This window comes from Lemur catta, chromosome 8 (genome assembly GCF_020740605.2).
Source record: "Lemur catta isolate mLemCat1 chromosome 8, mLemCat1.pri, whole genome shotgun sequence".
Lineage (NCBI taxonomy): Eukaryota > Metazoa > Chordata > Mammalia > Primates > Lemuridae > Lemur > Lemur catta.
Genome location: NC_059135.1, coordinates 60,110,299 through 60,125,758, shown reverse-complemented (window position 1 = coordinate 60,125,758; position 15,460 = coordinate 60,110,299). Strand labels below are relative to the sequence as shown.

At 36.3% G+C, this 15,460-nt stretch overlaps 1 protein-coding gene across 3 annotated transcripts in view; it reads right to left on the bottom strand.

Annotated features, from left to right (window-relative positions):
* The window catches only part of GRB14 (growth factor receptor bound protein 14), a 108,467-nt gene that overhangs the window by 78,112 nt on the left and 14,895 nt on the right, over nucleotides 1–15,460 (bottom strand). The window lies entirely within an intron of this gene.

Genomic DNA, 15,460 nt, shown 5'->3' with positions numbered 1-15,460 from the left:
ATTACAACCATACTACTATATCCTTTGAAAAGTTACTATCCTAGCTAAAATGTTCCACTTTGCAGTTCCACAGAAGATGTCACAAGAAAAGTTTTTGACAACCTATATCCTCTGTCTTAATCTATTTGTGTTGCTATAAAGGAATACCTAAGACTGGATAATTTATAAAGAAAAAAGGCTTATTTGGCTCACAATTCTGCTGGATGGAAGATTGGGCATCTGGTGAAAGCCTCAGGATGCTGCCACTCGTGGCAGCAGGCAAACAGGAATGAGCATGTGCAGAGATCACAAGGCGAGAGGGGAAGCAAGAGAGAGAAGAGAGTAGAGCCAGGCTCTCTTTAAACTACCAGCTCAAACAAACAGAGAGCAAACTCACTCACCCCCCAACCAGCGAGAGTATTAATCTCTTCATGAGGGCTCCACCCATGACCCAAACACCTCCCATTAGGCCCCACTTCCAACACTGGGGATCAAATTTCAATATGAGGTTTGGAGTGGTCAACTATCCAAATTATAGCATTTCACCCCTGGCTCCCCAAAACTCATGTTCTTCTCATATTGCAAAATACAATCATCCCTTCCCAACAGTCCCAAGTCTTCACTCATTCCAGCATCATCTCAAAAGTCCAAAGTCTTATCTGACACTCAAGGCAAATTCCTTACAGCTGTGAGCCTATAAAATCAAAAACAACTTATTTATTTGCAAGATACAATGGTGGAACAGACATTGGGTAAACACTCCCATTCCAAAAGGGGGAGATGCAGCCTCCATGGCTCTTACATCCTGGGTGCCTGCAGGCTTATTATTGCTTGGACACCACCAAGGCTTATCACTTGCCCCCGTGAGCACAGTGCCCTGAGCAATATCTGGGGCCCTTTGAGGCCTGGCTGGAGCTGGAATAGCGGGGCTGTGAAGAGCAGCATCTCCAGGCAGTGCAAGGCAGCAGTGCCCCTGGCCTGTTCCCCTATACCACTTCTTGAACACTTTGCTGCTTAGAAACTTCTTCCACCAGATACCTAGTTTATCACTCTTAAGTTCAGCCTTCCACAGACCCCTAGGGCATGCACATAATGCAACTGGGTTCTTTACTATGGTGTAAAAAGGGTGACTTTTACTCCAGGCTTTCTTCAGAAGCAGATATTGGTGCCTGCAGAACTGTAAGCCACAGATCAACATTCAATTTATGCTTTATAGCACATAGCACCCTGACATTGGATAAACCCTACAAGGCTAAACATGTCTCTTCCACACTATTATTTTATCGAAACCGATGGCTGAAACTACTTTGATAGCACTTTGTAGAAGTAGGTTCACCTTTTTAAAATTTCACAAACAAGACACAATCGTGTTCTTCATTATATGAACAGAAAATATTAACTCCATTATTTTGATATTAAAGTGCTCTAAATATACAACTGTCCTGGTCCCACTATTTTCAGCCATATTTGCAAAGTTCCCACTTGATTTAGTTTGAAAATACCAAATCACATGTGCAATAACATGCCAATGTTGGCTTTAATCCTGTATCAATTATGCAGTTTGTTTACACAGCAAAGTTATTTGGCCTAATGAATGTCTATCAGCCCTATGAAATTACTTTCAGCCATAATATTAAGCTGATTGGAGATAATGCACAGAAATTTCTGTGTATTTAACTGAGAGTTCCTCTCAAACCCAGCAGTCAATCAGATAAATTGGCAGTTAAAAATACTCTTCCATATCAGTCTTCTGTGTAGAACATAAAGACTTTCTAAGACTTGGAATGGGGAAAGAGCACAGAAGAAGAATACACTAGCATTTGCTTCCATTGTTGTCGTACCACAGAAGTACCTTCCACTGTAGTTCATTAAGTAAAGGGTTTTCACGAAAACTTTACATTGAAAGTGTCTATTGAGTAACCTAAGTCTTCAAAGCCAAAAAGAAAAAAATCACCATTCTCCTCCCATCACCCCAACCAATAACACCTCATGCAAAGCCTCAGACCCAGGGTGCCTAAATAGTACTTATACTCTTCAGTAAGAGAGGTCAAGGGAGGCAGCTATTCTACTCAGGTCCAATTGCGTCCTGCAACACCATCTTGTTATCTTACCAATTCTCAGAGGACAAATCTAAGGAGACATGATCTTCTCCAGTCCCCAGGATTGTTGGTCTGGAGGCCCCTCATTTGCAAAGGCCTCATGGCAGTTTACTTCCCTATCCTTATTCTTCCTTCACTAATCCTCAGGAACTATTTTCTGAGCCCACTATTTTCTTCAAAGCAGTATCTATTGTTCTGGGAGGCTGAGCAGACACACTTGGTAATCTTGACCCAGAGCCTGCTTCATAGGCTACAGATCTTTGGGACCCAACCCTGAACAAGCCAGCTGTGACTTGGAGGCCCTGCCTCTTGGGTACCACCAGGCTGGGCTCCAAGCATGTGGCTAGCATCAGCCACTAGCCACACAATGTTCACACAGCCTTCCGCTTCCCAGTTTGGCATTGATGTGCATGCAACCTACTCATGATCTGGAAAACTAAAGGAAGAAGAGGACCTTCACTTAATGACACTGGAGAAAGACTCAGCTCTTTGCTTACTTTGTATGTGCTTCATGTGCAGTAAAGCACTATATTATACACATGATATTTTCTCAATGTGGAAATACTCCTCAGTTTATGAAAATTGGTCTACATACCCACCTCCATTTTTCTTATTTCCTTTTAGCATTGCCTTGCCTCCCTTAGTGCATCTCAACACTGCCTCCATGGCTTTACATATTGGACATGCTCTTCCCCTAATCTTTTTCAATTCCCCATGATAAGCCTTTTGTTTAATAAATGTGACTGCAAGTGTATAAGAATTAAATTATAAATTAATACAAATCACTATACGTCATACAGTGGTCTGTACTTTTTAAAGTGATTTTGTGTAAGGATATCAAGAAACTGTTAAGGCAAAAGGCAAAGTAAATAGAGTAAGCCTATAATAAATATATACCTGTAGTTATTAATATCTACATAAATAAATACATGGAGATGTATAAAAGACATTAATGAAAGTAAATCCTTGTAAGGATCAAGGGTGGTGTTGTGAGTTGATGGACACAGGAATGGGAGCAAGATTTTTTAATGAATAATCTCAATATATTTTTAATGCTGTGAACTGTATGTGTATTTACCTATTAAAAATAAAATTAAAAATAAAATAAATAAATGATGAATGTGTTTTCATTGGATTTAAAGTTTCAAAATGGCAGACTGAAATTTTGAATGAACTGGAATTCTTCACAACCCTACATAAATAAAAGATAATTTTAAAATGCCTTCAAAAGTATACATGATTAGAATTCTATACTGAGCAAAACTATTGCTGACTTGTAAGCTTAATACAAAGACAATTTTCAGACTGGTAAAGACTCAAAAAAATTACTCCTCTTTCCTCCAGCATAGTACACCACCATGAAAAGAGGAAAAGAAAGAAATCATGAGACCCAGGACACAGGGAATCCAATACAGGAGAAAGACAAAAGGAATTCCCAAAATAAAAGCAAAGCAAATCCCAAGGTGAGAGCAGCACTGTGGTAGTCCTGCAGAGCAACCTCTCTAGACAGAGCAGAACAGAAGCGGAAGAATGGAAAGTTCCAGGAGGGATGTCTAGGGGTGGGAAAGGAACTAATACACAACCTGCACAGTTGGGCACTTAGCAGGCTCTGTGAAGAGTCTTTTACCAGTTTCTTGGGAGAGGAAAATAGATTTGGTTACAGGATCAAAGAAAACAAAGCAAATGAAACAACAAGGCAGTTATTAACCTCAGGAAAAACAGAATGTTTTTACAATAAAAGAAATATAACCATGATCCATTATGTAGCAGTAAGTGATATTTACATAGTCATATCAAGGGAACTACCAAAAAATTGTGAGGCGACCATATTGTCAGGAAGGGAGAAGGAGAGAAGAGGCTGCCAAAGAACTAAAAATCTTCAACTTCAGTCAGTAGATAAATATCTAAAATATCTTCGTTTATAATCTCTCTAATAAAAAAGAATCTATCCTGTGCTGACTCACAAGACAGAAGGAGATCTATATTGATTAAAACACTCTGTTAAATAACAGTAAAATAGGGCTAACTCCTTTGGCAGTATTTGCCCCAGGGGTAGTAGACAAAAGAGGCTTTCTTTCATTTTTATAAGACTTATTTCTGGACTTTTTAAGTATGTATTATTTTGATACAAAATAATTTCATGTGTCCAAATGACTATTTTTTATTTAATCTTCCTTATATCATGTAAGCTAAATGGAAAGGGTATCATCTATATATTACTCATGAAAAACCATGTAACATGTCTGCTGACTTACCCAAAACCTACCCAGCTAACGAACATCAGAGGTGTGTGCAGAGCTAATTTTCTTGCTTCTTCTTCCAGGATGCTTTCCCCTGTATTATTTCTTGTAAACTATACAGGTTGTATGTAATTATTTACTTGGGGACTTTTAAATAATGCTCATTATGTACCACAGGTGCACAGAGAACTTCAGACTCATCCATAATTTGACAGTCTCCAGGGTGTTTATTGAAGTAGCTATGGTTAAGGGTAGAAAGAAGCATTCAATTTCTTCCCAAGTGATTCTACAGCTATACATTTTCTACCATATGTATCTTGTACATGTTTTAACTTACCAAGTATTTTCCTTTAAGCTTCTATAACAAAAGAAAATTGACAAAAAGTAAAAACAGAGTTTAGAGAAAAAGGATGAGAAGTGCACCTCTACTGTTCATCAATGTCTGACTTTACAGTAAACACCAAAATCAGTTCCTGCCAGGCCTCAGCTAAAGGTTCTTCATGAAAATGGTTTTACCCATCAAATCAGACAGTATCAGACCCATTAATGAGTCCATGTCTATTTCATTCACCAGAGCCCAGCTCAGTGTCTATGTATAAAGGGAACAAAAGAGATATTTATTAGAAAAATCAGTGAAAGAATAGGTCAAGCCCAGAGGTTACAATAACTTGAGAGCATGCAAGGGATTCTGTAATACATCAATGTTTGTGTAGTCAAATGGACATTAAGAATTTTCAGTTTGGTAAGCCAACTCATTCTTTTATCCAGTAAACTTTTTCAATCCTACTGATTTAAAGGGTTCTGTGCTAAGAACGAGCAAGACATAATCCTTATTCTCAACAGCCTAACGGTCTACTGGTTGAAAGGAGCAGATATAAAAACCATAAGGATGCAGATGCTTAGACACTATGAAAACAAATGCAATGGGTACAGTGCGATCTAAGAATGGGATCCGTTTTGCTTGAGGATATTAGGACATGCTCTTTAGGAAAGGTAACAATCCATTCTGAGATAGCAAGCTAAGCCTGAAGGGCAAAGTAAGATGTGGAGTAAGACGGGACAGCAGGTAAGGGGAAGGCTGTCAGGAGTCACATCACAGAGAGCCTTTTAAGCATCAGAAAAGAGCTTAGACTCCATGCAATAGGCAATGGGGAGCTATTCAAGAATTAACATGGACAAATGTCATGTTCAGATTTAGGTTTTAAAAGACTACTTTGGCAACAATACAGAAAAAGAAGAGAAAGGGGCCAAGCGTGGTGGCTGTAATCCTAGTACTCTGGGAGGCCGAGGCGGGAGCATTGCCTGAGCTCAGGAGTTTGAGACCAGCCTGAGCAAGAGCAAGACCCCTGTTGTATCTACTAAAAATAGAAAAAAAAGCCAGGTGTGGTGGTATGCACCTGTAGTCCCAGCTACTTGAGAGGCTGAGGCAAGAGGATCGCTTAATCCCAAGAGTTTGAAGTTACTGTGAGCTAAGCTGACACTATGGCACTCTAGCCCACATGACAGAGTGAGACTCTGTCTCAAAAAAAAAAAAAAAAAAAAGAGAAAGGTATGATCTGGGAGACTAGTTGATGGCACTTAGAGACTATTGCAATAGTGCAGAAGTAGGATCATGAGTCTAATTAAAATATGCTCAGTGGAAAATATAAACAAGGGTTGCACTCTGTATTTGTACCCAAATATGAACTTCAATTTATAATATACTGTAGGTATTCCAATCAATGCACAATTATAAATTAGTTGTTCCCAAATGTAAGTGATTAAACAGTGTTAGAAGGAACATAACAAGTTATTTTCTAGAAAATATACAACAGAAATGAGTCAAGTTTCAACAAAGCAAAAAGAGTTGTTTCATCTTTTGAAATATCAAGTTCCTAAAATATTTGTGCCCCAGTGAAAATCAGAACAATCTTGAAACTTAACATAGAAAAAAAGTAACTAATACCCCTCAGGTCATTAAAATGCCAACTTTCTCAAGAAAAGAGACCTAAAAGCCAAAATCCTTAACAAAAAGTTTACTTACATATTATTCCATGTTTCTCTTAAAATTACTACTTAGGATTCTCATATAGCTGTATTTTCCTTCTCGATGACTTGAGGAATTATTTAAAGTACATTTGGTCTAACAAGATAAAAATAGCAAATAGTTCAGAATGGCTAGAGCAAAAAACTGATAAATACACAAAGATAACATTTTGTGGAATAATATGTTCTTCAACTTGGAATTTCTTGGATTCTTATTTTTACACTTCAAATCAGGCTCAAGGAAACATAAAACTCAAACATTACCTTGAACTTTTTCAGCACAATTTTTGTCTTATCCTTGGGGAAAGCTGAAACTGTCACAGTGCACATTATTTTGTTTGAGTAAAGAACTGTAGTTCATTTATTATCAAAAAACCAACTAAAAAATTAGTGATCCCTAGATCTAGTTTTTAATCTTTGAAATAACCTACAAAACCTTTATTTATTTAATCTGACACTAAGGAATGGAAGTATTTAATGTCAGAATTCCCCTTATCACTAGTACTTGACCATATCAACCTATGGCATTGCACTGTTTGATGGTATCCTAACAAGAGAATCAAGCAGTACCAGCAGAACAGAAGTGAAAGTGAAAAATGAAGGTGAAAGAGAAAATCAAAGGCAAAATTTGACTTTCCAGCCTTATATACACCTGCTACCTACAATATACAGGCTAGAAACACCATCAGTGTGCAAGGATTTACAGGATGTTTAAGTAATTTTCAGTGCATTTTATTTACCCTTTTTCACAGCATAGATATATAGTCATAGAGAGGAGTTATAGCTATGCTCTTTAATTTTTGTTTATTTACATAATAAATATTCTAAGCCTTTCAAAATTATGTGATAGGGATTTTAAAGAAAAATTAGATGTAATCTCACCTTTCAAGGGTTTATAATCTAGTAGAAATACTCATAATTTGTCTTGCTTATATAAGCAGGAAAGATACAGAGCAACACCACTCACCTTCCCTAAATCTAAAAATAAACTGAGGAATTTAATTAACTATACTAGCTAACAATTCCCAAGGTGTAGAAGAAATTGGGTTGATTTTCAACAGAAACAAGGCAATGAGTGGAGGCAAAAGGAAAGGAAAGAAGGCAGGGAGAGAGGGAGGAAGGGACAGTGGGGAGGGAGGAAGGAAAGGAGAGAAGGAGGGAGGAAAGGAGGAGAAAAGGGGAGAAAGAGGGAAAAAGGAGAAAGAGGGAAAAGGGAGAAAGAGAAGGAGTGAGAGAGAGCAAGAAGGATGAGGAGGAGAAGGAGGGGGAGGAGACAAAAGAAGAGAAGAGAAAAACAAAGGAAAAGAAAGAGAAGAAAGAAAAAGAAAAGAAAAGAAAAACACTATCTTACTTTTAGAAATAGGAACATAAAGAAAAATGGAAAGACTTCATCCTGTTCTCTAGTGAGTTTAAAAATTGATACCTGGAGAGAGGAAGCTACTGAGGAGGATAGAAAGACAAGTAAACCAGTTTCTGGGATACTTAGAATACGGAGGTGAGGTTCCCCTGAGGGGAAGCTCCAGGACTTGATTCGGACTAAGAAATTTAGCCAATGAGAAGTCCTGAACCATGCGTACTCCCTTGCCTTCCCTCATCACCAAGTAGAGCACACTCTCCCACTGCATGGAGCCCCCAGAACCCTCTCTCCCCTCATCCTAAGGCCTAAGAAGACATCGACCACTAGCTGGTGCTAAGAACAAGGTACAGCGCTCTCTCTCCCATTGCTCAACAGATAGGAAGTTCCCCTGCCAAAGCCAAATGAAGGGAGAGGTTGGACTACTGAGTTCACAGGTACCAAGCTGGAATTCGGAAAGCATTTCCCTATAGAAAACTGATAAATATGATGATTATGTCAAGTACTATACTTTAGGTATATTATGTGTTAATTTGAATTTTGAGTATCATTGCTTCTATGGAAAAATGCATTCTGAGTTTCCAAATTTACCAAGAAATTTTTGGAATACAAATTGCATAAATGTTGTGATTGCCTATATACGATATAAGCATACATTTGTGTGCACGATTATTTTTCTAGTATCATTTACTATACTTGAGTGGAAACATACAATTATATTGGAATGTAACTTTTTATAATACTAGTTACATAGTACAAAACGGTTGGGCTAGGTATTCCTGGAACAGATTCTGTTTAGAGGTCCTTTTTGAGATTGTAAATGTTCTTTCTGTTATGGTAGTAGTTCTTTAGGTATTTCTAGGCTCTACCTATATGTATTTGTAGTTTACTAGTTGTAAACTGCAAAATTCAGTGATCTTATAGAGTGTGCTAGAGGCATGGGCAACAAAGTCAGATAAGAATTCTGACTGTGACCCTAACTATTTGGATGACCTTGAACATGTCACTTCACCTCTGTGGAATACAGTTTTCCATAAAAAAGGAAGTGGTTAAATAAGATGTTGCCACCATGTATGTTTCTCTCAAGAACTTAGCTTGTGTTACAGCTCTTCTGTTGCTGTATAACAAACTGCTCCAATACACACTGACTTAAAACAAGCCTTTTATTATATCTCACGATCTTGTGAAATAGGAGGACAGGGCTTATCTAGGCAATTCTTCTGTTCTACCTGTTGTCAGTGAAGGTCACCAGGCATGCAGCTGGAGGATGGGCTGGTCTGGACGATCCAAGATTGCTTCACTTTCATGTCTAAATCTTGGCAGGGATGGCTAAAAAGCTGGGCTCACCTGGGACTATTAATCAGAGACCCTACACATGGCTTCTCTAGCATGGTGTTCTCAATATAGTCAGACAGGGATCAGATAAGGCAGCTCAGGGTTCCCAAACAGAGTATTTGAAGACACAGGAAATGGAAGCTGCCAGTCTCTCAAAGCTTTGGACCAGAAACAGTCACACTGTTACTGCCACTGTATTCTATTGGTCAAATAATCAGAGCCCTCCAATCCAAGAGGATGAGACATAAGTTTCACCTCTCAATGGGAGGTGTAGCAAAGAATTCACAGCTCTCTTTATTCTACCATAACCTGTATCTAGGAATTAATACCAGTAGTGACACTCATTACACTGTCCAATGTTTCACAGTAGAAATTGAAAAGATAAAAAAGAATAAGGAACAGTCCCTACCTTCAAAAACTTGACAGTTTGACAAAAAGAATGACAAAGGATGTGCTCCTTCTCTGCTTAACCTAGCTCAAGTCGATTTATTCTATTGTAACTAATAGAGAATTAATTGATAAAAGCATATATGGAAAAATACTACACAAAAAAGAACACCAAGTTATAAACAAAGTATTTGCATATGCACTAAAGTCTAGAAGGAAAGAGGGAAAACAGCATAATATGGTCTGAATGATATGTATCTTCAATTTTAGGCAAAACACCACAAAATTTGATTTAATAAATAATCTGTAGGAGATATCTCTCACTTATAGTTTTATAATCAACTAGCCCTTTACCATATCAGCATCTTAATTCTTACAACAACAAAAAGCAAAAACCAATCTAGAAGGGATGCTAGCTGCTAGCTAGATCCCTTGTTTATAACATAATGTGAAAACATGAAAAAACCAGAATGATTTAAATACGATGTTTAAAATATTAACTTATAAGAACTTCTCACAGTCCTTTCATAAATGGATCATTTGTTCCAAAAAATGATACTTCTTTAATAGTCTAAATAAAATTAATTAACAATGCAATCTAGCATAATTCATGCTACAAAAATCAGGTCACAGGTTCCTTTGGTCATTTAAAGCATGCAGCCTCTCCTGTGTGTATTTGGAGCTATCCACAGACAAACACATTAAACAGCGCCCCCCTGTGTGATCTACTTCAGCAACCACTTTAGCAGCCATAGAGAAATGACAATTTCCATTGCCACTGAGGTTCTTTATTAAACAATAAATACACTATCATTTTAAAGGCAATGAAATTTAAAATTCAAGCAAAAGCTAATAACCTTTGAGATATGAGGTAAACAGATTTAGACAAGTGTTACCTTTTAGAGAACAATATTATAGAACTTCAAGTATATACAGAGCATGTGTGGATATATGAGTAATATCTCCTCCTGTAACAATGGCAAACTGACCAATCCTTTCTTCATTTCTGTAGGAGAAATGTTGTTCTTCCAAACTCTGATTCAATCAGTTTATAACAGGTTTTCTTCAAAAGTGACCTCCAAATAAGCTGTATCAGAATTATAAGAATCTCCTGGCAGGTGCTTGTTAAAAGCTCTAATTCCTCAGCCTATGGAAACAGATTGTCCAGGGATGAGATCCAGGAATTTGCATTTATATCCAATACTCTATTGGATATGTCCACTGAGGTTTGAGAGTTGCCACCCTAAAGCATTACATATATTAATAAAATAACTTTTTTAAGATTGAAGGACAATTGTATTGAAAAATAAAGAATTGCTCATTTCTTTTAAAAGTAGAATTTAATTCAATCTTTAAACACTTAAATCATTTTTTGATTCTATGCTTTAAAAACTAGTATTGTCTGCACTGATATTTATAGCTTCACATTTATTATAATGATGAGTATTTGACTTGCTAATGGTGACCACATAGTGGCAGGACCAGTCCACTGCCAAATCTCCACTGTCTCTCCAAGTGTCCTGGGTTCTGTCCAATGGAAAAAAAAGGTTGAGAAAATACATTCCTCTCCACTTCATTTATTTTGTCCAGTTGTTCTCTAGGCCACAGGGCAGGATTTTTTTTACTGACTTAAATCTCAATTAAATCCCAGACAAGGATCTGTCAATGAAAATTAATTTAACACCCCAGAGTATAGCTAAGCTCTTTCAGTTGAAATACATCAGGATCTTAGAATGATCCAATTTCCCTAGTAGTTTCTGAAAATCATTTAAGATCCTACAAATTAAAAAATAATACTAAAGATTTCTGACATTTCCTGAAACAATAATAAAAAAGTATTTTTCATATTTCTTGAAGGCAGTATACCAATGCCATAGGAAAAACATTATGAGGTAGAGGGAGATCAGAATATATTAAAAGTGGTTTAAAAGATGACTCTTTTTATTATTATCACAAACCATGTTTCACTATATAAACATCTGCAATATTGAAAGCAGAGAGAAGGTATTTTGTGTGTAGTTTTTACATAGAATTCTACCTATCCATTTTGTATCAGTTATTCCAGGCTGGGATTAAAATATGAAAATCTGGGTTCAGTTCTAGCTCTGTCAGGCATTATCTGCAAAATTTAATCCTTGATCTTTGACCCTATTTTTTTCCATCTGCAAAACTGGGATAAACTAAGTATTCAACTTACTACATTCAGGTGTTAGAAGGGTAAAGATGACAATATACTTGAATGTACATTGAAAACTGTGTCATCACTAATATAAAGGCATGCATAGCACCCATATTAACCAGTGAAAGAGAAAAGAAGTCACACTGCTTTACAGGGGCAAGACCCTTACCATTCAGGATACAGTCTCAAGAGTTTTGAAGAACTGTTTTTCTCAAAGAAGTAAAAAGCATTTTTATATTTAACTTCTATATAATTACTATAATTTTATATATCTAGAAATAAACTAATGATGTCCAAGCTGATGTTGAGTGAGACTTTGGATAAATCTAAAACTGGTTCTGTTCAATCAGGCACATTGGTTATACCGTGTAAGAGGGATGTCTCAGCAATGCCTACCTCTAGAATCCCACTCTGCAATATTATCTAAAGTATGGGCCTGGTCTATTTATTTTAAAAAACCATTTTCTGTTTGCTTTCAAAATGTTTTTTAAAATTAAAAAAGAGGAAGGAAGGGAAGACCATTAGGAGTCTGCAAACAGCATAATTTGGGGCGGTCTGAATTCATATGCTACCTCTGCCACTTCCTATCTGTGTAATTTTAATCAAATAATATAACCTTTCTTTTCATTATTGAATGAAGACACTAATATATCATCCTTACCTGTGTACACATGATGAAAAGCTGAGAGAGACAATTACTATAAAGAAAGAATAAAATTCAATAATACCTTGACACACCAGAATAAGGGGTCAAAAATAAAGATAAAAAATTAGGCAGAAAAATTTGCAATTAAATTTTTTTCTAACAATTATATACAACCTTGGCTTACACAAGCTAAATGAGCTCATTATCATTGAAAATGCTCAAGAGAAGACTATATGGATAATCATCTATCAGAAATTTTAGAAACAAATCCTCCTGTGGGCGAGAGTGTTATCTGAACCTTCTGTTCATTCAGCAAGCATTTACAGAGACTTAGTATGTACCATGCACCCATAAACAATTGATGCCCAAGACAGACAAGGTTCCTGCTATGCCCAGAGAGACTCCTGGATGGTGGAACACTGAGAAGTAAACAAAGTGATAATTCAATGTAATTTACCTGGTAGATTACCACTAAGCAGGGCAGCTAATGCACATGTCATAGGGGTAGAGAAGACTGTCTCAGCTAAGTCTTCAAAGAAACATATTTGAAGCTAGCTATTTAAAGATTAAGAAGACAAGACACAGAAGATCAAACATTTGTCTCCTGTAAAGACTTGATTCCTACTGGGTCAGGTAAGATAAAGAATGACATAGCAGAAAACTAAAAGAATTTCAGTGTAGCCAAAGCACAGAGTATAAGAAGCAAAGAGTTAGAGACAGGATTAGAGAGGGTGGTCCAGCTATAGATTAACATTACCTCAAGGGCCCTATTAAAATCAGCATTTTAAGAGTGATGGGGTATCCATGGAATGGTTTTAGGAAAAAACTGACATAACCAGATTTATCATTTAAAACTATTACTTCCACCTATAAAAATGGGAATTTAATATGATAAAAAAATGTTAAAAAGCTCTGGGAAAGGAAGAGGTGATTACTTTAATAAATGGTGCTACATTTGAAAAAAATATACATTTGAAAAAAAATTAGATTCCTATCATATATAAAAATACATTGTGCCATGTCAAAGACTCAAGTATGAGAAGTGAAACTTTAAAATGACTAGATGAAAATATATTCAAGACAGAGAGGGAAAATAATTCTTAAATAAGACACACCAAAGTACAAAACTAGATTTAACTAAATTAAAACAAAAATATTCTGAATCATAAGTGACACTGTCGACAAAGTTAAAGGAAATGTTTACAATTGCAAAAAGATTGCTATCAATACCATATAAAGGATTCTTACAAATCATTTTTAAAATACAAACAATGCAATAGAAAAATATAGATAATTCACAAATAAGAAATACGAATGGCCAAAAGAAAATGAAAAGATGTTCAACTTTACATATAATCAAAGTAATGCAAATTAACACAGTAATTAAATTTCTTTGCACTCACCACATTGGCAAAAACTTTAAATTCTGAAAATACCAGCTGTTGATGAGAAAGTGTGGAAATGGAGACATATAGTGCTGGTGGGCACAACCACTTTGGAAAGCAATTTGGCAAAATCTAGTAAAACTGAACATGCACCTACTCTACAGCCAAGCAAGTCCACTTCTGCATACATCAAGAGAGAAACCCTTGCACACAGGCATGAGAATGTACACTACTACAGTGTGTTTCGTAATGATGGAAGTTGAGAAGACTCTTAATTTTCTTCCATGGGGAAACAATAAATTATGATATATGCATACAATGAAATAAAATTAAACTAGATCTACATTAATATGGATTGATCAAAAATGTCAAATGAAAACAGCAAGTTGCAGAGACATATATACAATATATTTTTACATAAATCATCAGAACATGCTATATGTCGCAAAGGCATAAAAATGTGGAAGAAAAGGATACTCGCCAACCTTAGAACAGTAGCGACAATGTATAAACAATCTCTTAATTCTAAAAAGGAAAAAATAGTTACTTTTCTACATGATTAGAATTATTTCAAAGTGAGAAGAATAGTATAACATGGTATAACATAGATGAACTTCAAAAACAGGCTAAGGGAAAGAAATCAGACACAAAACATCACATACTGTATGATTCCATTTTTATGAAATATCCAGAATAAGTAAATCCATAGAGACAGAATGCAGATTTGTGGTTGCCAGGGGTTGGGAGGGAGGGAAGATGGGGAGTAACTATTTAATGGGTGCAGGGTTTCCTTTTGGGGTAATGAAAATGTTTTGAAACTAGACAAACGTGATGGTGGCACAACATTGTGAATATACTAAATGCAGTGAATTATATACTGGAAAATGGCTAATTTTATGTTTTATGCATTTTATCTCCTTAATTAAAAAATTCTAAAGCATATTACACTTCTAGGAATAGAAGATGACTAAAAATAGAGTAATCAGTGAGGGGAGTCTCAAAGTAATTATGAAAGAGAAGATTTGGCATGAACTATAGCAGAGAGATTATGAAAAGTGGATAAATCCAAGGGTTGTTTTTCCAAAAGGACTTGGTAACCAATTGGATGAGGACAGAGAAATAGAGAGGAGCCAAATATGTACCAAGATTTCTGATTATCCAGTATGGGTAGAGTGTATTCCATTCTCAATGAAGGGAAACACAGGAGAAGGAGCAAGTTTAAAAGAAAAAGTATTAATTTCATTCACAATCTGCTGAGTGTGAGATGTCTATGGGCTTTGTAAGTGAATCTATCCAACAGGTAGCCCAGGATAAAGATCTAGTCTAGACTTACATTTTTATTGCAATTGAGGCCATGGAAGTAGTTGGGATCACCCCTGCAGTAAAATGAAAACCAAATGAAAACAAAAAGTTCTAGGTCAAAACCCTAAGGAATATCAACACTCAAATCCTACAAGAGAGACTTATAAGACATAGAAGTCAAGAAAGTGTTTCAAGAAGGAAAGAGTTGTCAAAAATGTCCAAAACTGCTGAGATATCAAAATAAGAACCGAGAAGCAGGTCTTCAGAAATAAGGTGGTCTTCAGAGACTTTAGTGAAAGCAATGTCTTGCCATGCTGCAGGAAAGCAGAGTAGGAAAAAAAACAAACAAACAATGGTTCCAATGTTTAAAACCCAACAGTAGTGATACAGGTACCAACAAAATCAGAAAAGCTCTAGAAAGAACAAACTTTGGCTAGAAAACAGAGAGATGATAACCAACCCTCCTGGGGGTTACAAAGAGCCACTTCCCAAGGAACTGAAAACTACACTAGTACTTCTCAAATGTTTC